The sequence below is a fragment of the Tursiops truncatus genome, chromosome 8 (assembly GCF_011762595.2).
Source record: "Tursiops truncatus isolate mTurTru1 chromosome 8, mTurTru1.mat.Y, whole genome shotgun sequence".
Taxonomy (NCBI): Eukaryota; Metazoa; Chordata; class Mammalia; order Artiodactyla; family Delphinidae; genus Tursiops; species Tursiops truncatus.
The window spans coordinates 104,422,595-104,439,978 of record NC_047041.1 but is presented as its reverse complement, the minus strand read 5'-3'; the positions used below and the strand labels follow the sequence as shown (position 1 = coordinate 104,439,978).

General features: G+C 54.8%; 1 long non-coding RNA gene across 1 annotated transcript; it reads right to left on the bottom strand.

The window, feature by feature from the left end:
• Positions 1-5,383: 5,383 nt before the first annotated feature.
• On the bottom strand, positions 5,384-7,924 carry LOC117313314 (uncharacterized). Its single transcript, XR_004527769.1, has 3 exons — positions 7,793-7,924; positions 7,505-7,632; positions 5,384-6,451 (listed from the first exon to the last, which is right to left on the bottom strand). It is a non-coding gene; the product is annotated as an uncharacterized lncRNA (long non-coding RNA).
• Positions 7,925-17,384: the final 9,460 nt, after the last annotated feature.

The following is a 17,384-nucleotide window of genomic DNA, read 5'->3' as shown; positions in this document are numbered from 1 at the left end:
CCCGTCTGGCCCATCCGACCAGTACAACATCACAGGCCATGCTGAAGAGAGCCTTCCAGGGGGTGGGGAATTCGGCAGCTCTATGACCCAGATTCACCTGAGCAGGGGCCTGGGCTCTTTGAAGGATTTGCACGCCGTTCGTCCAGGTGGGACGCTGATCTCTGGGCTGTGCCCGTGACCATGAACTCATCATTCACATCTCACCCCTGGGCTTTGCCTTTCTCCATAAAATGTGGACCCTGGCTTCTACCTCCCTCAAGACTTGTTGGCAATACAGGATCAAGGTGATAGCACGTTTCTAGATGGTCCTCCCCTTTACAGGTGATGCTCACACCTAAGCAGCCTGGCAGGCCTGCGTCCCCAGCTCCTGCCTCACAGCCCAGAGGGAGGGACAGAGGAGTGCTGGCTGCTTGGACAAGAGGGGAGGCCCGCCCACCCCACCTCTTCAGACCTTCCCCCAGCTTCTGCAGGAGTGCGCCCATGGGAGGGAGTGAGACCTTGTTGGGGCCTTGGTCTTGGAAGTTGGGGGTGGCCAACAGAGAGGGACCAGAGCCCTGGAGATGGGCATGCCCAACCAGCAGGGAAGACCCCAGACTCAGTAAGCTGGCCTTTCCTCTGGACCTGGTCATGCAGCCAGCCTTCTCCTCTCCTCAGTTTTCCCATCTGTAAAATGGGCTAACAGACTCAATCCTGGGTGCCTACCAGATCCCAGGTACCTTGATCATCAATACGCTCCTGATCAAGCCAGCCTGGGGACCGGGGCAGGAGGAAATGGGCAGGTCTGGCCCCCTGAGCAGACATGGCACAGGTGGGGGAGGGGCCCAAAGCTTTGTGAAGCAAATTGAAAAACAGAAACTTGAATTCAGGCCTTTTGAGCTGCACGAAGCCCTAAGCACCACCTCCTTGGAAAGGGGGGCTGCCTGGGTGCCCTGCAGGCACGGGCTGGAACGGGGTTGTGGGAGGGAGTGGACACGATGGCCCGTGGCCGACCTTGCTGGCCACTTCCAGCAGGATTTTACCCAGACACTGACCACTGTGCTCTGCGCGGTCCCCAGTGCCTGGCGTGTGGCTGACTCTTAACACAGCAATATTGAACGAATGAATGAGCAGGCTGATGCTGGGAGCGCCGAGCTGGTGGAGCTGTGGTCGAAGCTTTGATACTTTGTGCAGAAACTCTGTCCACCCCCAGCATCCATGCGCCGAAAGACTGGGGTCGTTGGTCTGGGCTGCAGTGGCACGAGCGTGCTTGCGGAATGGTGGGTAATACTGTGCCAGGCACCAAATTAGTAGAGGGAGAATGGAGGCCACCTTGCAGGCGCCACCTTGCAGGCGTGGGCGTCTGCGCCTAGAGCAGCATCCTGGCACCACGAAGCGGGAGCCTCAGCATTCCACACCCTTCTGTGGGGGCCGAGGTCACAGTGCAGCTTAGCCAGGCTGGGTAGCAGAGGCTGGGTCCAAGCTGCTGACCTCCGCTCTCCGCTCTTTGCCCTGTTGGCCCAGGGAGAAACTTTATAGACTTGAGACCCTCTGAGGACCTGAGCACCTGCTTCCCCTGGAGCATCACCTGACTTCATTCCGTATCTGCATCTCCAGAAAGATCAACAGTCTCACATTTCTCTAGTGCTTTGCTGCTTGCAAAGGAATTTCAGGTCCATTATCTCATTTAAAACTTGCAGTAACCCCTTGAAACAGGACTGGAAATAATCTCCTCTTTGTTGATGGCTTATAATGTGCCGGGCTCTGTCCTCATGGCTTTACATCCATCATTACACAGACTCTTCCCATGCCTGGGAAGAGTCTGTGTAATGATATGGGATCATTATTTGGGATGATATCATTATTTCTATTCTCCAGGTGAGGAAACTGAAAGAGGAGAGATTCGTTCCCTAGCCCACGGTATTTGCCTCCTAGGGCTGCTGTAACAAATGACCACAATTTGGGGGGCTTAAGACAGAAATTTATTCTCTGCCAGTTCCGGAGTCCAGAAGTCCAAATCAAGGTATCAGTGGGGCTGTGTTCCCTCCTAAGGCTCACGGTAAAGATCCTTGGTTGTCTCTTCCAGTTTCGGGGAGCTCCAGGCATTCCTTGGCTTGTAGCCAGATCACTCTAGCCTCCGTGGTCACATAGCTTTCTCCCCTGTGCATCTCCTCTGTGTCTATGTCCAAAGTTGCCTCATCCTATCATTGGATTAGGGCCACCCTAATCCAGCATGACCTTCTCTTAACTTGATGTATCTTAATTTTGCAATATTACATCTACAAAGACCTTCTTTCCAAATGAGATCACATTCACAGGTTCTGAGCATTAGGACTTGAACGTATCTTTTGTGGGGACACGCCCCCAAACCAAGATGGCCCATCTGGTCCTGGTAGAGCTGGGCTGCAAGCTATCCCTCCACCTCTGGTCCCACATCTGTCTGCTCTCTCTTCTTGCTGAAACTCTGCCCATCCAGGCAATGAACAATCCAAAAATGAAGTGAAGAAAAGAATTCCATTCACAGTAATATCAAAAAGAATAAAAGACTTAAGAATAAATTTAAGAAAACAAGTGCAAAAACTATAAATTTGTTGAAAGAAACTAAAGAAGACCTAAGTAAATGGAAAGACAACCTGTATTCGTGGAATACGTAAGTTGAACCCACAATAGGACTTTGGAATGTCTATCGATGGACATGTGACAGCAGGTCAGGGGCACATAGCAGTGTGGAGGCTGTCACTGCATATGGTCCAGAGCTCAGGTACAAACACCCCTCCTAGTGTTTGGAAACTGACACCTTTCTTAACAAAAGAAGAAATTAAAGAAAAAGAAAAGATGTGATGCTGAACAAGGAGACAAATCAACAAGCAAAAAAACTGTAGAAAATACAATGACCTGGAAGACAAGAGCTTAGGTACAACTCAAAGAATAAAATCCATCATTTGCACAGTGCTGTTGAGAATCTACACGTATCTTAAGTGTATTCAAATGTTTTGTATTTTGTGATAAAGTCTTTTTAATTTTGTTATTCATTTCTCATGTTTCATTATGTCCTCTTTAATGTCCTTCTTTTATTTTTCGTTATTTAATCTTTTATGGCAAACTTGCCTTATGGCCAATTAGTTATGTGGTGAAAATGTTTGCAGCAAAAATGCTTGCAGCAAAGATGTCTATGGCAAAGATGCTTATGGCGAAAGTACCTAGAATGTACTTCATATCCACTAGGATGGTTAAAATTTAAAAGACAGACAATAACAAGTGTGGGCGAGCATGAGGAGACATTGGAATCTGGTTCGTTGCTGGTGGGAACGTAAAATAACACAGTCGGTTCGGAAAAGAGTTTGGCAGTTCCTCAAAATGTTAAACACAGAGCGGCTGTATGACCCAGCAGTTCTACTCCTAGGTATGTGTCCAAGGGAAATGAAAGCATGAGTCCATGCTAAAACATGTACGTGAGTGTTCACAGCAGCATAAAAAGCGTGAACAGCGCAAATACCCATCCGCTGATGAATAGAGAAGCAGACGGCGGTAGTCCATATGACGGCATACTTTTCAGCCCTAAGAAGGATGAAGTACAGGAACATGCTACAACACAGATGAAAGGTTACGCTCCGTGAAGGAAGCCGGTTGCAAAAGGCCACATATTATAGGATTCAGTCCAGAATGGCAAATCCATAGAGACAGAAAGTAGATTCGTGGTGACGAGGGTCTGGCGGGCGACAGGTGTGGAGTGACTGCTAATGAGTAGGACGTTTCTCTTCGGGGCTGATGAAAATGTTCTGAAATTAGTTGATGGTGATGGCTGCACAACTTGGTGAATGAGTTAAAGACCAGTGAATCGTACACTTTGGGTGAATTGTGTGGTATGTGAATTATGTATCAATAAAGCTGTTATTTGGGGAAAAAAAGCATGAGAAAATAAGGATAAATGTCTAATGCTTCTTCCTACCCCCAACGGCTTACCTTGTCAGTCTTGGGCGTGTGGTCTGCCCAGTAAAGCCCAGAAGTCCTGGCCCTTGGAGGCACGGTCCGCCTTCTTCCTCTCCCAGTGTGCCCTCCACAGGGAAGGACCACCAGACATTCCAGAACGTTCCCTCCCCGTGCTTCCTCTGCGTTCACCTTCATGCCTCACCCACTCAGCTCCCTTTTGGCTTTTCTGGGTTCAGAATGAGTGGACCCTGATAGGAAAGATTTCCTGGGTACACTGCCCAGACCCCTAGGATATGGCTGGAGGGACCACAGGTGGTCAAGCCTAACCTGTTTCTGGGGAGCGGAAGGGTCAGGGTCCCTAGCAAGGCCCCACCCAGAGCATATGGCTAAAGGTGGGTGGGGCGGGAGATGTAGCAGATCTTCTCCCACGCAGGGAGGCAGGGGGTGTGGCCATGTGGAGTGGCCCCTGCCTCACGCTTCTGACTTTTGCTGGAATCTTCGAGGGCTTTTCCAGCTTCAGAAAAAGCCAACGTCTTTCCAGGAATGGAAAAAAGAGCAAGTGAAGCTTAAGAAGAAAGTGACACCCGAGGGGCTGGATTCCTGCCCTGTCGGTCCATTGTGGGAGGAGGTGGCCAGCGCAGGGGTCCATCCACCTCGGGAAATAACCTTTTCTGGAGAGACAGAGCCAGGATCTTCTTTGTGCAGCACCTCATAGCGGTGAAAATGTAAAGATGGTGTTTAGACGCACACTGGTTCCAATTGTCCAGGGTATGACTCTGTGAAGCCAAAACATCCGGATAACTGAAAGCATTTTGAGCGTCACCTGTCTGACGTTTGGTGTGAAGGGGACACGGGTGGGGACAGTGAGGAGGCTGGGGTCCCCAGGGTGGGGTGTGGAATGTGGGTGGGTCTAGGGAAATGGAGCAGACCTTCCGGTACGTTCTGCTGGCTCAAGGCTTTGCCCAGGACAGACATGTAGGATTCTAGAAGCTCTTTTATTTAGATCAGTGGTTCTCAGCCTCCAGTGAGGTTAACCCCTAGGGGATATTTGGCAATGTCTGGAGACGTTCCTCTGTCCCAAGTGGGGCGGAGCGGTGCCGCTGGCCTCTTGAGGAGCTAAACACCCCACCGTGCACAGGACAGCCTCCTCGCCATCCCCCGCCCCCTGCAAGAACGGTCCAGCCCCAAATGACCCAACACTGTGGTGGAGCAACCCCGACCTTTGAAGGTGCAGCTCCTGGCAGAGGTTGCCTGGGAACAGCGACCCTCCGAACGAGCTGATGCTGGTTAAACATACTTTTCCTTTCTGGTTATAAAATAAATTGATACATGTCGGTTGGATAAAATTTGCAAAATGCAGAAGAATACAAAGAAGAAAGTAAAAATCACTTACAATCCTAGAACAGCCATGCCCAGCATTTCGAGGAGAAGATGTTGTCTCCTCCAACCCAGGCCGGGCTGTCAGGAGGCTGGTGAAAGGAACGCGCCATTCAAAACAGGGAGAAGGACAATGGCGGTTTCTGCTCATGGTTTATACTTTGTTTTAACCTCAAGTGGTGCAAATGTACACGCATTTCGTATTGCTCCTGCCTGGAGTTCTACATTCCGAATTCACAGTCCAAATACAGGATTTTTCTAGAATGTTACGAATGTTTACCACAATTGTTTACTGCTACCTTAACCCATCACTCAGTTGAAGCTTTTTTATTTTTTTTTTTTAGCAACTTATAGGCATCGATGTTTCCTAAAGCTTAGTTTCCACAGAATGAATAACTCCTTTTGCACTTAAGATTTCATTGGTTGATGTAACAGTTACTGAAACGGATCAATTATAAGCACAGCAGCATCAGCAGCCGTGTGAACAAGGCTGACCTTGGCAGGTGTGTCAGGGGTGCAGAGGGGCAGGGGGATCCCGGAGCTGCCGCCAGGTGGGACGGTCAGCAGAGCATGGACCCCAGTGGAGACAGCTACAGCGGGAGCCCCGCACGTGGGCTCAGCTCCATGGGCGCTGGCTAGGAGACCTGCTCTCTGTGGTCTTCCAGACTCTATTTCTACACAGGTGGTTATAGATTTACAAAGTTGGGCATCTATTGTACACGTGGTTTTGTAAGCTGATTCCCCACTAAGACATACATCTGCCGTTTATTGTGATTTCACACGGTGGCGGAGGACCTCAAACTCTCGTGTTCCATCCCAGACTCTGGGGCCGTGAGGTGGGGGAGGGATGCCGGGTGGGGATGTGGTGAGTGGTCAGGCCGTGGCCTTGCCAAGCTGTCTGTGGAGGATCCTGTCGTTTTGGGCCAAGGCAGGTGGTCACGGTGATGGCCGACCCGAGGGATCGGAAAGGGGCTCCCGGTTTGGCAGGTCACCTCTGACCACTTGTATATGGCTGCAACTCTTTCTCGCTGGCAAAACAAAATCCACTCTAGAAAAATCCCCAGGATTCTGGTGCTTTCCACCCTGCGCAGGGGATTTCAGAGTTCACAGGAACACAGACGATCTTATTTTGGCAAGCGATCCCCGTTGCCAGTGTTGACAGCATCACCTGGGGATAAATTAGTTCTTTACAATAATCCTCACCTCCCCAGCGTGGGATAATTCAATTCAGGTAAACACAGGGTTTGGTAAATAGTGATCCCAGAGATCATCTCATTTGTCAAGGGAGAAGACACAACTTGAGTGGAGGGTGAAGAGCTTCCAACCAATTCCCCCTCCCGAACCCAACAAATGCATCCGTTCATCCAGCCAGCCATTCACCCACCATCCACCCCTCATCAACCCATCCATCTATCATCCATCCATCAACCTATCCATCCATCCATCCATCTGTCATCCATCCATCCATCCATCCGTTCATCCGTCCATCCATCCATTGATCCATCCACCATCCATTCATCCGTCCATTCATTTATCCATCCATCCATCTATCCTCCATCCACCCATCCATCCACCATCCATCTACCCGTCCATAATCCACTCATCTATCTATCATCCATTTATCTATCCATCTAGTATTCATTCATCTATCCATTCATCCACCCATTTCCATCTATTCATTCTACTATTCGTGTTCCCTTCCTCCCTCCCTTCCTTTATCCAACAAACTTGTTGAGCATTTTCTGTGCACCACCCTCTGGATCAGATCCCGGGGATACCAAGGAAACAAAGACCCAGCCCTTGCTCTCAATGTTCTCACAGTCTAGTCCCCTGCTTTTCCTCACAATGCACTCCTGCATCCTTATTTCTTCTACTCCTCATCATAAGATAACTTCAGTGTCATCCATTGTGCAGATTAAAGTGAGAAGTCTCTCTCTGAGTTGTCACGCGTGTCTGAGTCTAGAGTGATGGGGGGAAGGTTGGCACCTCTAATCAGAGCTCCCGTTTACTGAGCACTTGCTACGTAGCCACAGGTGGCCTGTTCTTTAGTATATATGATGCTCTTAATTTTACAGCAGTTTTAGTTTCCAGAAAGTTGGCAGACATCCAGTTTCCCTCAGTCGTACCGTCTACGATGGGCATGGTGCGTCTGTCACACTTAGGAAACCAGTATCGATACAATACGGCTCATCAGCTCCACACTTTATCCAGGCTTCCTTACCTTCTACCCAATATTCTCTTTCTTTTCGAGGATCCCATGCAGGACACACTGGTCGTCACATCTCCTCAGGTTCCTCTTTGCTGCGACTGTCTTCTTAGACTTTCCTTGTTTTCGATGACTTCGCAGACCTGTGGGGGGCGCTGGTCAGGTGTTTGTAGGATGCCCCTCGATGGGTGTGTCTGAGGTTATGTCATGATGAGGCTGGGATCGTGGGTTTGGGTGAGAAGGACCTTGGGGTGCAGTACTGTTCGAGTACTCACAGCCCACGTGACTTAACTCACCACTGACCTTGTTGATGTTGGTGACGTTGACCTTGGTGATGTTGACCTTGACCTCCTGGACGAGGCATATGGGAACATCTAACCTGCGGTCCTGGTTTTGCTGCTGAAGAAAGCTCGGCTCACAGGGATGAAGTGACCGCAGAATGTCACCTGGAGTGGGCAGAGTGGGCATCGTCACCCTGAGGGTGGGCTGGTCCAGCGCCTCCCCTCCCCCCCCCCGCCCTGTCCCCATGTGCACTTTCATAGCATCCGACTGGGACTGAGGTCCCCAGCCCTGATGGAGGGGGTGGTGTCAGGCTCCCGGGGGGTGGTCAGCTGGCCCCCCAGTCAAAGCAATCTACCTATGGACAACCGATCCCCCAGTGACAGGTGTTCCTTGGGGAAGCTGGGCCCGCCCTGTGTGCCCACCCCGTCACAGTACAGAATCCTGGAACCCGGAGGCCTGTCCAGCCCTAGCAGTGAGGTCATCGTTACTTATGGGATGGCCGGGCTGCCGGTGTTTGCACACAAAGGCCCCGCTCTGGGGCCGTGCCACGCGGGCCGGCATTCCAGTGCATTCCTGCGGCCCGCAGCCCAGCCCAGACAATAGCGCACCCTCTCTCCTTCGCCGGGTCGGTCTCTGTGAACAGAGCTCCCTTGACAGCCGGGCTGCTCTCACTCCTGAAGAATTCCAAAAATGGCCCAACGCACGCCCGGCCTGGGCCTCTCAGGCCGCTGCTTAGAGCAGCCCCGGAAGGCTGCGGTTTGGGGCTGCCTTTCGCGGCTGTCTGTTTGGTTGGCATTTCAAGGGAAACCCGGGGCGGGGTCGGGGGTGGGCAGAGAGAAAAGAGAGGAACTAAAGAAAACCCGAGCTATCTGTGAACAGGCCGGAGCCCCTCCGGCCGGACAGTCGCGTGGGGAGGACATGTTGGTCCTGGGGGTCAGGCCAATCGCGCTGGCCAGGTCTACGCAGGCACTGGCCATTATCGGAGGACTTCTCAGGATTCTCCAGCCCCTAGATTGTCATAGCTCATCCAGGGAAACCCCTCCTGCCTCCAAGGAGTAAGGAGGGCCGTGAGGTGGGGGGGGGGGAGTGACTCATGGGGACCACCAGGCCGAAGGGGCAGAGTGGGGACCTAGGATGGACCTGGCTCTCCCCCATCCCAGCCCAGAGCTCGGGCCTCCGTTGCCGCCCAAAGAGCTCAGCTGGGGGTGGGGAGCTGCTCTTCAGGGCCGCTGTCCTGCCACACCACAGCCCCTGGACGGGCCCAGAAAGTGCCCCGGGGACCGCCAGAGGGACCACACCTGGAGGCCACATCCCTCAGCCCCAGGTCTCTCCACCGAGGCCCCACGGGCTGGGTCATTCTCTGAGGAGGCTGTCCTGTGCCCTGTAGGATGCTTCCCCTCCCCCGCTGCCCGAACCCCACACTCTGACCCAGTTGTGACAGCAGAAACATGCCCAGTGTCTCAGTGCGTTCGGCCGGTTATAACAGAACCCCAGAGGCGGGGTCTTCCCACAGTTCTGGAGGCTGGGAGCCCAAGATCAGGGTGCCAGTGTGGTCATTTCCCACTGTGCCCTTGCGTGGAGGAAGGGGACAAGATGCTCTGTGGGGCCTCTTACGGGCACCAGTCCCATCTCAAAGGCTCCATCACCTCCTAATACTGTCATCTTGGGTGTTAGGTTTTTGTTTATTTCTTTTGGCCATGCCACGCGGTCTGCAGGATCTTAGTTCCCCGACTGGGAATTGAACCGGGGCCACACAGTGAAAGCACCAAGTCCTACAACCACTGGACCGCCAGGGAATTCCCTTGCGTGTTAGGTTTTCAACCTATGAATTTGGGGACATAACCACTGAGAACCATCGCACCAGGCACTGCCAAAGAGCTTCTGGGGGCAAAATCCCTGCCCCCCACCTTGAGAATCTGTCATCCCATTTGAGGTTGGCGATGGCTGTCCAACACGGCTGTAAATTCTTTGACGCTCTGCGTATGAGCAGGTGACGTCTCTGCCCTCTCCTCTTGCACGTGGGTGGGCTTGGGGCTACTTCAACCCGTCAGGCATGGTGGAAATAACGCTGCAGAGTTTCCCAGGCTGGCTCGTCGAAGGCCACGTAATTCTTCCTTTGCTCCCCCTGAGACCCCTCGGCTGCCTCATGAGGAGTCCGGCTCCCCCGAGCGGCCATGCCGTGAGGAAGCCCGAACCTCATGGAGGGGACACACGCAGGCGCCCCAGTCTACAGCCCCAGCTGAGCCCCGCCCCAAGTCACCCCAGTCTGGGCACTAGACGTGTGAGTGGAAAGGCTCCAGAGGGCTCCGTGCCCGGCTGTCCAGATCTTCCCAGCTGAGGCTCAAACATGGCCGAACAGGAGTGACGGGTCAGTGCTGCGCCCTGCCCTGATTTCTGACACCCACGTTCGTGGGGATCATGAAACGGTGGTTGTTTTGTGCCAAGGTTGGGGTGGCTTGTTCCATGGCAATCGGTCATCGGAACAAGCCTTGCAGCAGGCCAGGGTGACCGGAGCAGGCCCACGCTCCGGCCCTGGCAGAGAGACCGAGACCGACGCAAATCACACAGAGAGACGAGCCAGGACCTGAATTCTACTCTGCCTGCTTCCGGAATGCTCAGCTGATGCTCGCAACAGCCATGGGTGCCCACGGTGGCCTGTCGCCGTCAGTTCCAGCTGCTTCTGGCCACAGCACCCTGATTTTCCTGGGGGCAGCCATGCCCCCACCCTATCCTTAGTCCTCGAGCTCAGGGGGGCTGACTCTGCCCCTAACCAGAGACCCACGCCAGGGCAGTGAGGGCCAGCCCCAGGCCTTAGGTTCAAACTCTTGGGGGCAATCAGCGTTTGTTTGCTTGGACCAGAAGAAAAGGAGAGAGGGGAGAGGCTGCCTGAGAATGACACCAACACAGAGGAAGGCAGAACCAGGACAAAGGGAGAGAGACGTCAAGTTCTGGTGACGGGGCTCCTGGAACCAGCCATGCCTGAAGCTGTTCTACCTCGAGTGACTCTGCTTTAGGCGGCGGCCAGTTTGAGCTGGCTTTCTGTCACTTGTGGTTGAGAGATTCTGGACCAGCCCACCTTCTCTACCCAACAGCAGCCTCCCTTGCTCATCCTGGAGAAGGGTCAGCTGGTGCTGCAGGGGCCCAGGATGTCACGGTCACCCAAACTCGATTCAGCTTGCCGTGTATTGTCAGAGCCCTGAGGGAGGGGGAGAGCCAGGCGTCTCCTCCTTTGGAAGTTTGCTGGCCACTAGCATTGTCATTCCAGCCACTCCCGTTGCCCTAGGTGACCCTGTCACCAAGCCCCGCTTCTTCTCTTTTCTCCCGTGAGCTCACATCGTCCCCAGGATCCCGGGCAGGAGGCGGATGGCAGCCTCCCTTTGCCCATCTGGCAGGTGCAGAGAGGTGAGGATGAAGGGGTCAGAGCAGAGGCTTGAGCCCACGTGCTTTGCGCCGGTTTCTTTTGTGGACACGTGGTCCACAGGATCAGCAAACCCCTCACAATCTCGGCCGTGCATTCACACTGGACATTCTCGGAGCCGCTGTGGGTCCTTAAAAGATGCGTGCGGTGAGGTTCCAGGAGAGGGTGCCAGGTGGCGGCAAAACACCTGGCTGTCTGGAGTTTGGAAATGCCCAAGGGTCACCGGAAGCTCGGAGGTCACCTTTGCAGGTGGGAGAAGTGCGCAAAGCCCAACTGGCCTCAGGTGGTCTCGTAAATTCTGCAGGAGGCAAGGACTCACTCACCTCCCGGGGAAGAGGTTCCTGAGTGTGTGTGTGCACAGACACACGTGCACGCGTGAATGCGTGTGTGTGCGTATCTAGTGGGGCAGCGAGGCAAGTAAGGGACAGATTCTTTTGCCTCCTGGGGCTCTGGGGTCTCCTCCAGCACCAGGGGCCACAGTGAATCCTGTGCAGGGACGACAATACACTGCAAAACCTTCACAGAAGCGCCGGAGGCTGGGCGACCCTCCCCACCAAGGCCGGCGCTTCCAGCCCTCTGCACTTCCTTTCCGCTCCTGGCTGCTGGAGGTGGGTGCGGGGAGCCGAGCCGGGCGCTCTCCCTACCCCCTTGCCAGGGTCACCCGCATCCTGTCCAGGCAGCTCCTCTGTCACTCTGCAGCTGAAGGCGTTTTGAGGGGCTGTTTCCACATCAGCATCAGCTGTCCCCGCAGCCTCGGAAAGCCCCCTGGGTTTGCCCTGAAAGACCAGATCGAGGTCCAAGTCTTTCCGTGTATCTGGCGGCCACGCGATCCGTGGCCTTTGCTCTGCAGAAGGGCCCCACATCCCCAGTGCCCTTGCCTCCGCCGTGGCGTCTGGGGTGGGGGCAGCTGACTGCACCGAGGCAGAGGAGCGTCCGCGAAGCAGCCGGATGGCGTCGCCGCGAGGAAACAATTGGGCCACGACAATCAAAGGAAGGTGAAGGATCTTGTCCCAGCTCTTCCTGTTTTTATGCATGGTTGACTCAGATGGGCTCTGATAATCCTGCCAGGAGATGGTCCCCCAGCCGGGCGAGGTGGCCTTCCAGGTCCGGGGGGCTGCGGCTCCACGCCCGTCCGCATCTCCTGCTTCTTCCCTCGCCGGACAGGAGGCAGATGGCAAAGCCACACGAGAGGGGTCCCTCTTTGTTAAACCGCAGACCTGGACGGTACCTGCCCCATGCAGTACTCTGTAGTGGGGTGGGGATGAGGCAGGTATGCGAGAGCCTCCCTCCCTGCCCTGGGGCTGCCCACAAGGGTGACACACAGGGCTACGATGACAGCTAGACAGGCATGGCAGGGGCTGGAGGAGAAGGGCAGCCTCATTCCAGAGTCCTGGGGCACGAGGGGCCCCAGCCTTCTTCCCAGAGTGGAAAACTCCTGACTAATATTCCATCAGGTTTCCCCAGTCTCTGCTTGGACCTCATGGTGGAGGGGAGGGGAGGGTGTCAGGTAAAGACTCCTTGAGATGTCCTGAGCTGCCCGTCTCCCCACTGCTGGACAGCTCACTGTCTCAGAAAGCTCCCCGCACCTCCTGGACCACACGCAGCCCCAGGAGCCCTGAGGCCACCCAACCTCTCTTCTGCACAAACGCCCTTTGATGGTTAAGGGACATCCCCCCCACAGCACCAAAACAGAATTTAGCCATGCTGTAAGTCTGTTTATAACAGCTTTGTTCAAATTTGCCCCAAAGAGGCAGCAACAAAGGCTTCCTTCAGTAGGTGAGTGGATAAATTGTGGTCCATCCGGACAAAGGAATACTATTCAGCACTAAAAAGCACTAATCTATTACTCCATGAAAAGCCGTGGAGGAAAAGTAAATGCATTTTACCGAGCGGAAGAAGCCAATCTGAAAAGGCCACGCTGTGTGATTCCAACCATGTGACATTGTGGAAAAGGGAAAACTATGGAGACGGTAAAAAGATCAGTGGCCGCCAGGCGTGGGGGTGAAGGAGGGGTGAATAAATGGGGCACAGAGGGTTTTTCGGGCATTGCAGCTACTCTGTGCGAGGTGGCAATTGTGGCACCGTGACATGACGCACTTAGCAAAACCCGCAGAATGTATACTATCACGTGAACCCTAGTGGACACTCTGGACTTTCGTTAATCATACATCAGTATGGGTTCGTCATTCGTAGCAAATATACAGCGCTCACGGGAGACGCTAACGAAGGGGAAGCTGTAGGGTGGAGAGGTGGTGTAAGGGAACTCTCTGTACTTCCTGCTTGATTTTTCTGTAAGCCTAAAACTGCTCGAAGAAATAAAGTCTATTAATTTAGAAAAGTGAATCTGAGCACGTCGCACGTCTCGATAACCCCCGTTGCCAACACCAGTCTCCTGAAGACCCTGGAGAGGAGAAGATTCCCACGGGTTGCCGGGTGTTTGCTAAAATCCCATTTATGTTAATGTACAGAAACAGAGCAAACGTGAAATTCAGATGCTTACAAGTCTAAGACGGCCCTCCCACCGAAACGAGTTGACAAGTCAGGCACAGAGCTGCAAAGAGCGATGCAATTCCCACCGACACATCGGTGTGGTGAGTGATGCTTTGCGGATCTGAGGTGCTGTCTGTAAGGAGAGTGAAGAGCAGCCCGCTCCTTGGGGGGCGGCTCTTTGCCCCACCACTCTTTCTGCTTTACGGCTCAGTGGGGGGGGGGGGGTGTCTTCGCCCACAGCCCGCTGCTGGGTCACAGGTCTCCGGGCGTGGGTGCAGCCCTAGAGGCTCTGTTCCCATCTCTGCTCACGGCCCACCAAGGATCAAGGAGTCTGTCCCGAAGTGAACGTGAAGATCACTAAGTCATCCTTGGCCCCTGGGTTAGTTTCCATGGCCTGTGTCCCCAATGACCACAATCAAAGTGACTTAAACACACGTTTATTCTTGTGCAGCCTGGAGGTCAGAAGTCTGACACGGGCCTCACTGGATGAAGTTCAGGCGTGGGCCTTCTCCCTGGAGGCTCAGGGGAGAATCTGTTCCTTGCCTTTTCCAGCCTCTAAAGGCCCCTGCATTCCTTGGCTTGTGGCCCCTTCCTCCGTCTTCAAAGCCAGCCACGCATCTCTCTGACATCTGCTTCTGACCCCCTTGCCTTTCTCTTCCACTTATAAGGACCTTGCGATTCCTTTGGGCCCATCCAGATAGTGCAGGACACCCTTCCCATTGCAAGGTCCTGCAAAGTCCTTTTGGCTGTGTAAGGTCACACTGTCTGAGGTTCCAGGGATCAGGACGTGGCATCTGGGGGGACATGATTCTGCAGCCCGCAGCCCCCCCTTTCTGCCACACACCCCATCAATCAGGAAGTCCTGCTGGCTGCACCCTCTGAGTATGTCAGGCTCCCAGCACCGCCCACCACTGACCTTCAGCGATGCTTGATCGTGTCTCCCCAAGGACAGTCCTGGCCCCCGTGTTGGTCTCTCGGCTTCTCTCATTGCATTTTTCCAATGTGTTCTCAACCCAGCAGCCAGGCTGATCCCGGGAAGATGTGAGGCCAAGTCCTCCAATGGTCCTGGTGTCACTTAGAGAAAAATCAAAAGTCCTTTCAACAGCTGACGAGGCCCAGCACCATCTCCCCACCCTCCTGGTTCCTCTGTTCCAGCCCTCGGGGCCTCCTTGCCGTCGCTCTAATGCACCAGACGCGCTCCTGCCTCAGGGCCTTTGCACCGACTCTCCCCTCCGCCTGGGCATCCTTTCCCAGTGATGTCTGCTGGAATCACCGTCCCCAGAGCTCTGAGTCACTCCTGCTCTGCTCCCTGCATACTGCATCACTTGTCACTTTCTAACAGACTCCACTGATCATTTGGTGCCTATAGCCTGGTCTGTGCCCCACCCTACAGGGACTTGGGGCAGGGGTTTTCTCTGCCTCGTTTACTGATGTGGTCCTGGACAGGGACAGTGCCTGGCCGTCGTGCGTGACCGATAAAAAGATTTGTGGAGCACACGTGGATGAATGAGTGCGGGGTAGCCGAGGCTGCAAGAAGGAAGGAATGGAACACCAAACTGGGTGCCTCTCGGGGCTCTTTGTGTCAGTGGCCCCAGGCAGAGTGGGGAGACACCCCCAGCTTACTGGGACGGAGGTCAGAATCCCCTCTCCATCTTCTCGCCCCCAGCTTTCCCTGGGCTAGCTCCACTGTTCAGCAGCCTCTTGGAAAAAACGATTTCTTCCTTGCTTCCCTCAGCTGTGTTTACCAAGGGCTGGTCCAGGGTCTTCGGATGCTGGAAAGAATAGGCTGCTCTTAGAGTTCCCGTTCCAGTTGTGGAGGTGGATTTGCAGAGAGAGGGAGGGCACGGTCCCGGCTGCACCGGCTGAGTGCCTAGGTGTTCCAAACACCTCATGGGTGCTATTACCTTACTCTGCAAAGATCTGAGCACTCATCACCTCCTCTGGATGGTGCCTCTGATCCCGCCACCACCCTCGAGCAGTAACCGAGACTTCGGGGTTCCGCCAGCCCTTCCCTTGTATCTTTCATATCAGCCCTTGCCGGGATGGTGCATTTCTCAGTCTCCTCGCTTGTCTTTTCTGCCAAGCCGGGGGCTCCCGGAGGTCAAGCCCTGGGGTCTTCAATGTCTTGCTGTCTCAAGCAGCTGGCACACAGCGGGTGCTCAGAAAACGCGGATAAGAAAACGGATGGCTGGCTGGCTGGCTGCATAATGAGTTGATAAATGAATGGATTCCAGGGGGAGACCCAGTTTAGGCAAAACCACAGGGGTAAGCTGGGAGAGGCGGGGCGGAGGGGCTGGGAGAGGCCCCCTGCCCAGAGCTCGATGTGGGTTGCGAAGTCTCTTGCCATCAGCCTGGAAACGGAGGTGCACCCGCTGAGTGCCGGCTGTGTGCAGGCATCCGGGGTTCTGTCCTCCCAAGGCCCCAGTCAGCGGGGTGCTTGGGTGTTTCCACAGAGCAAGAGAGACCCCTAGTAAGGGGTAGAATTGGGTTGCAATGCGGGCGGACCCGGCAGGCCTCAAAGGCCTGGCTGAGGCGTCTGGACTCTGTACTGCTCCCCGGGTGCCACCCTGTCTTGGGAAGCAGCTTCTGAGCAGGCCTCAGGGACCCCACCTCCCCAGCATTTGGAGCCTCTCTGCCCTCAACTGCTTCAAATTATGCCTCCAGATGAATTTTTATCTGGGAGGAAACAAAGGTTCGCCAGTTCACATTGTATCCAGCGGCTACAGGTACTGGGGAGCCATGGAAGGCTCTAGAGCTGAGGAAGAACTGGAGGAAAGGCCGTCCCTAGGAATCTTGGCACGTCCTTCCTTGGCTTTTCAGGTTCTTTGTCTTCACCGAGCACCAAATGCCAACTGCTTACACCCCGTGTCCCAAGCGTGGGGAGGCCTGGCAGTCTTGGACCCCCGCCCTCCGGAGGATTCAACTCCAGGACAAAAGGCCATTTGGCGGGGCCCTCAGTGGAACCTGTGTGGACGAGGCTGGGGATTTGGGATGGAGCAGTTTCATTCCACCCCTGGGGAAGTGGATGAGGGGAGAGGGGCTCGAGGGGGGAGGGGCTCTGTAGACAAAACTCCAGGCCCGTTTGTGACCCGTGCTGGGGTGGAGCATCTCCTCCCGGGGCCAGAAATACCTGACCCTCCCAGGGAGCCGCACCTGGCCCAGCGGGTCCTGGCTGGGTGACCTGGAGAGGGCACCCCATCCCTGGGCCGGATGCCCCAGGGGGATCATGGCGCGATCGCGCTCAGGGGCCCCCAGCCCTGCCCTGTCACCCGCTGAGGGCGTCAGGCCCCATAGGCACAGAGGGCCTGGGGGGACGGCCAGCTGCAGCCTGCAGTCTGCTGTCCGCCTGAAGGCCCAGAGCCGCTGGGGTTCTCAGTGCGGACAGCCACCCTCTTTCTTGGTCACGTCTCCTCTGCGGAGCGGCCGCAGAAACCCTTCATGTTTGATTTTGCAAGCTAGCCGCTATCTACCCCTGCCCAGGGGAGGCCACAGCAGGCGGACATCTGTGAGCCTCTCAGAATCGCCACAGCCGCCCCCATGGCCAGAGCGCTTTCCCACTGCCCGGAGCTATTCTTAACAAGCAGAGCCCAGGGCTCCAGGGCTAAAAATACCCCCTCAGAAGGCCTGTGGGAAAGCTGCTGGGCTATTTCTGTGGTTCAGCGCTCTTCTCGGGGTCCTGTGTGCCGCCGGGGCACGGACAGCCTC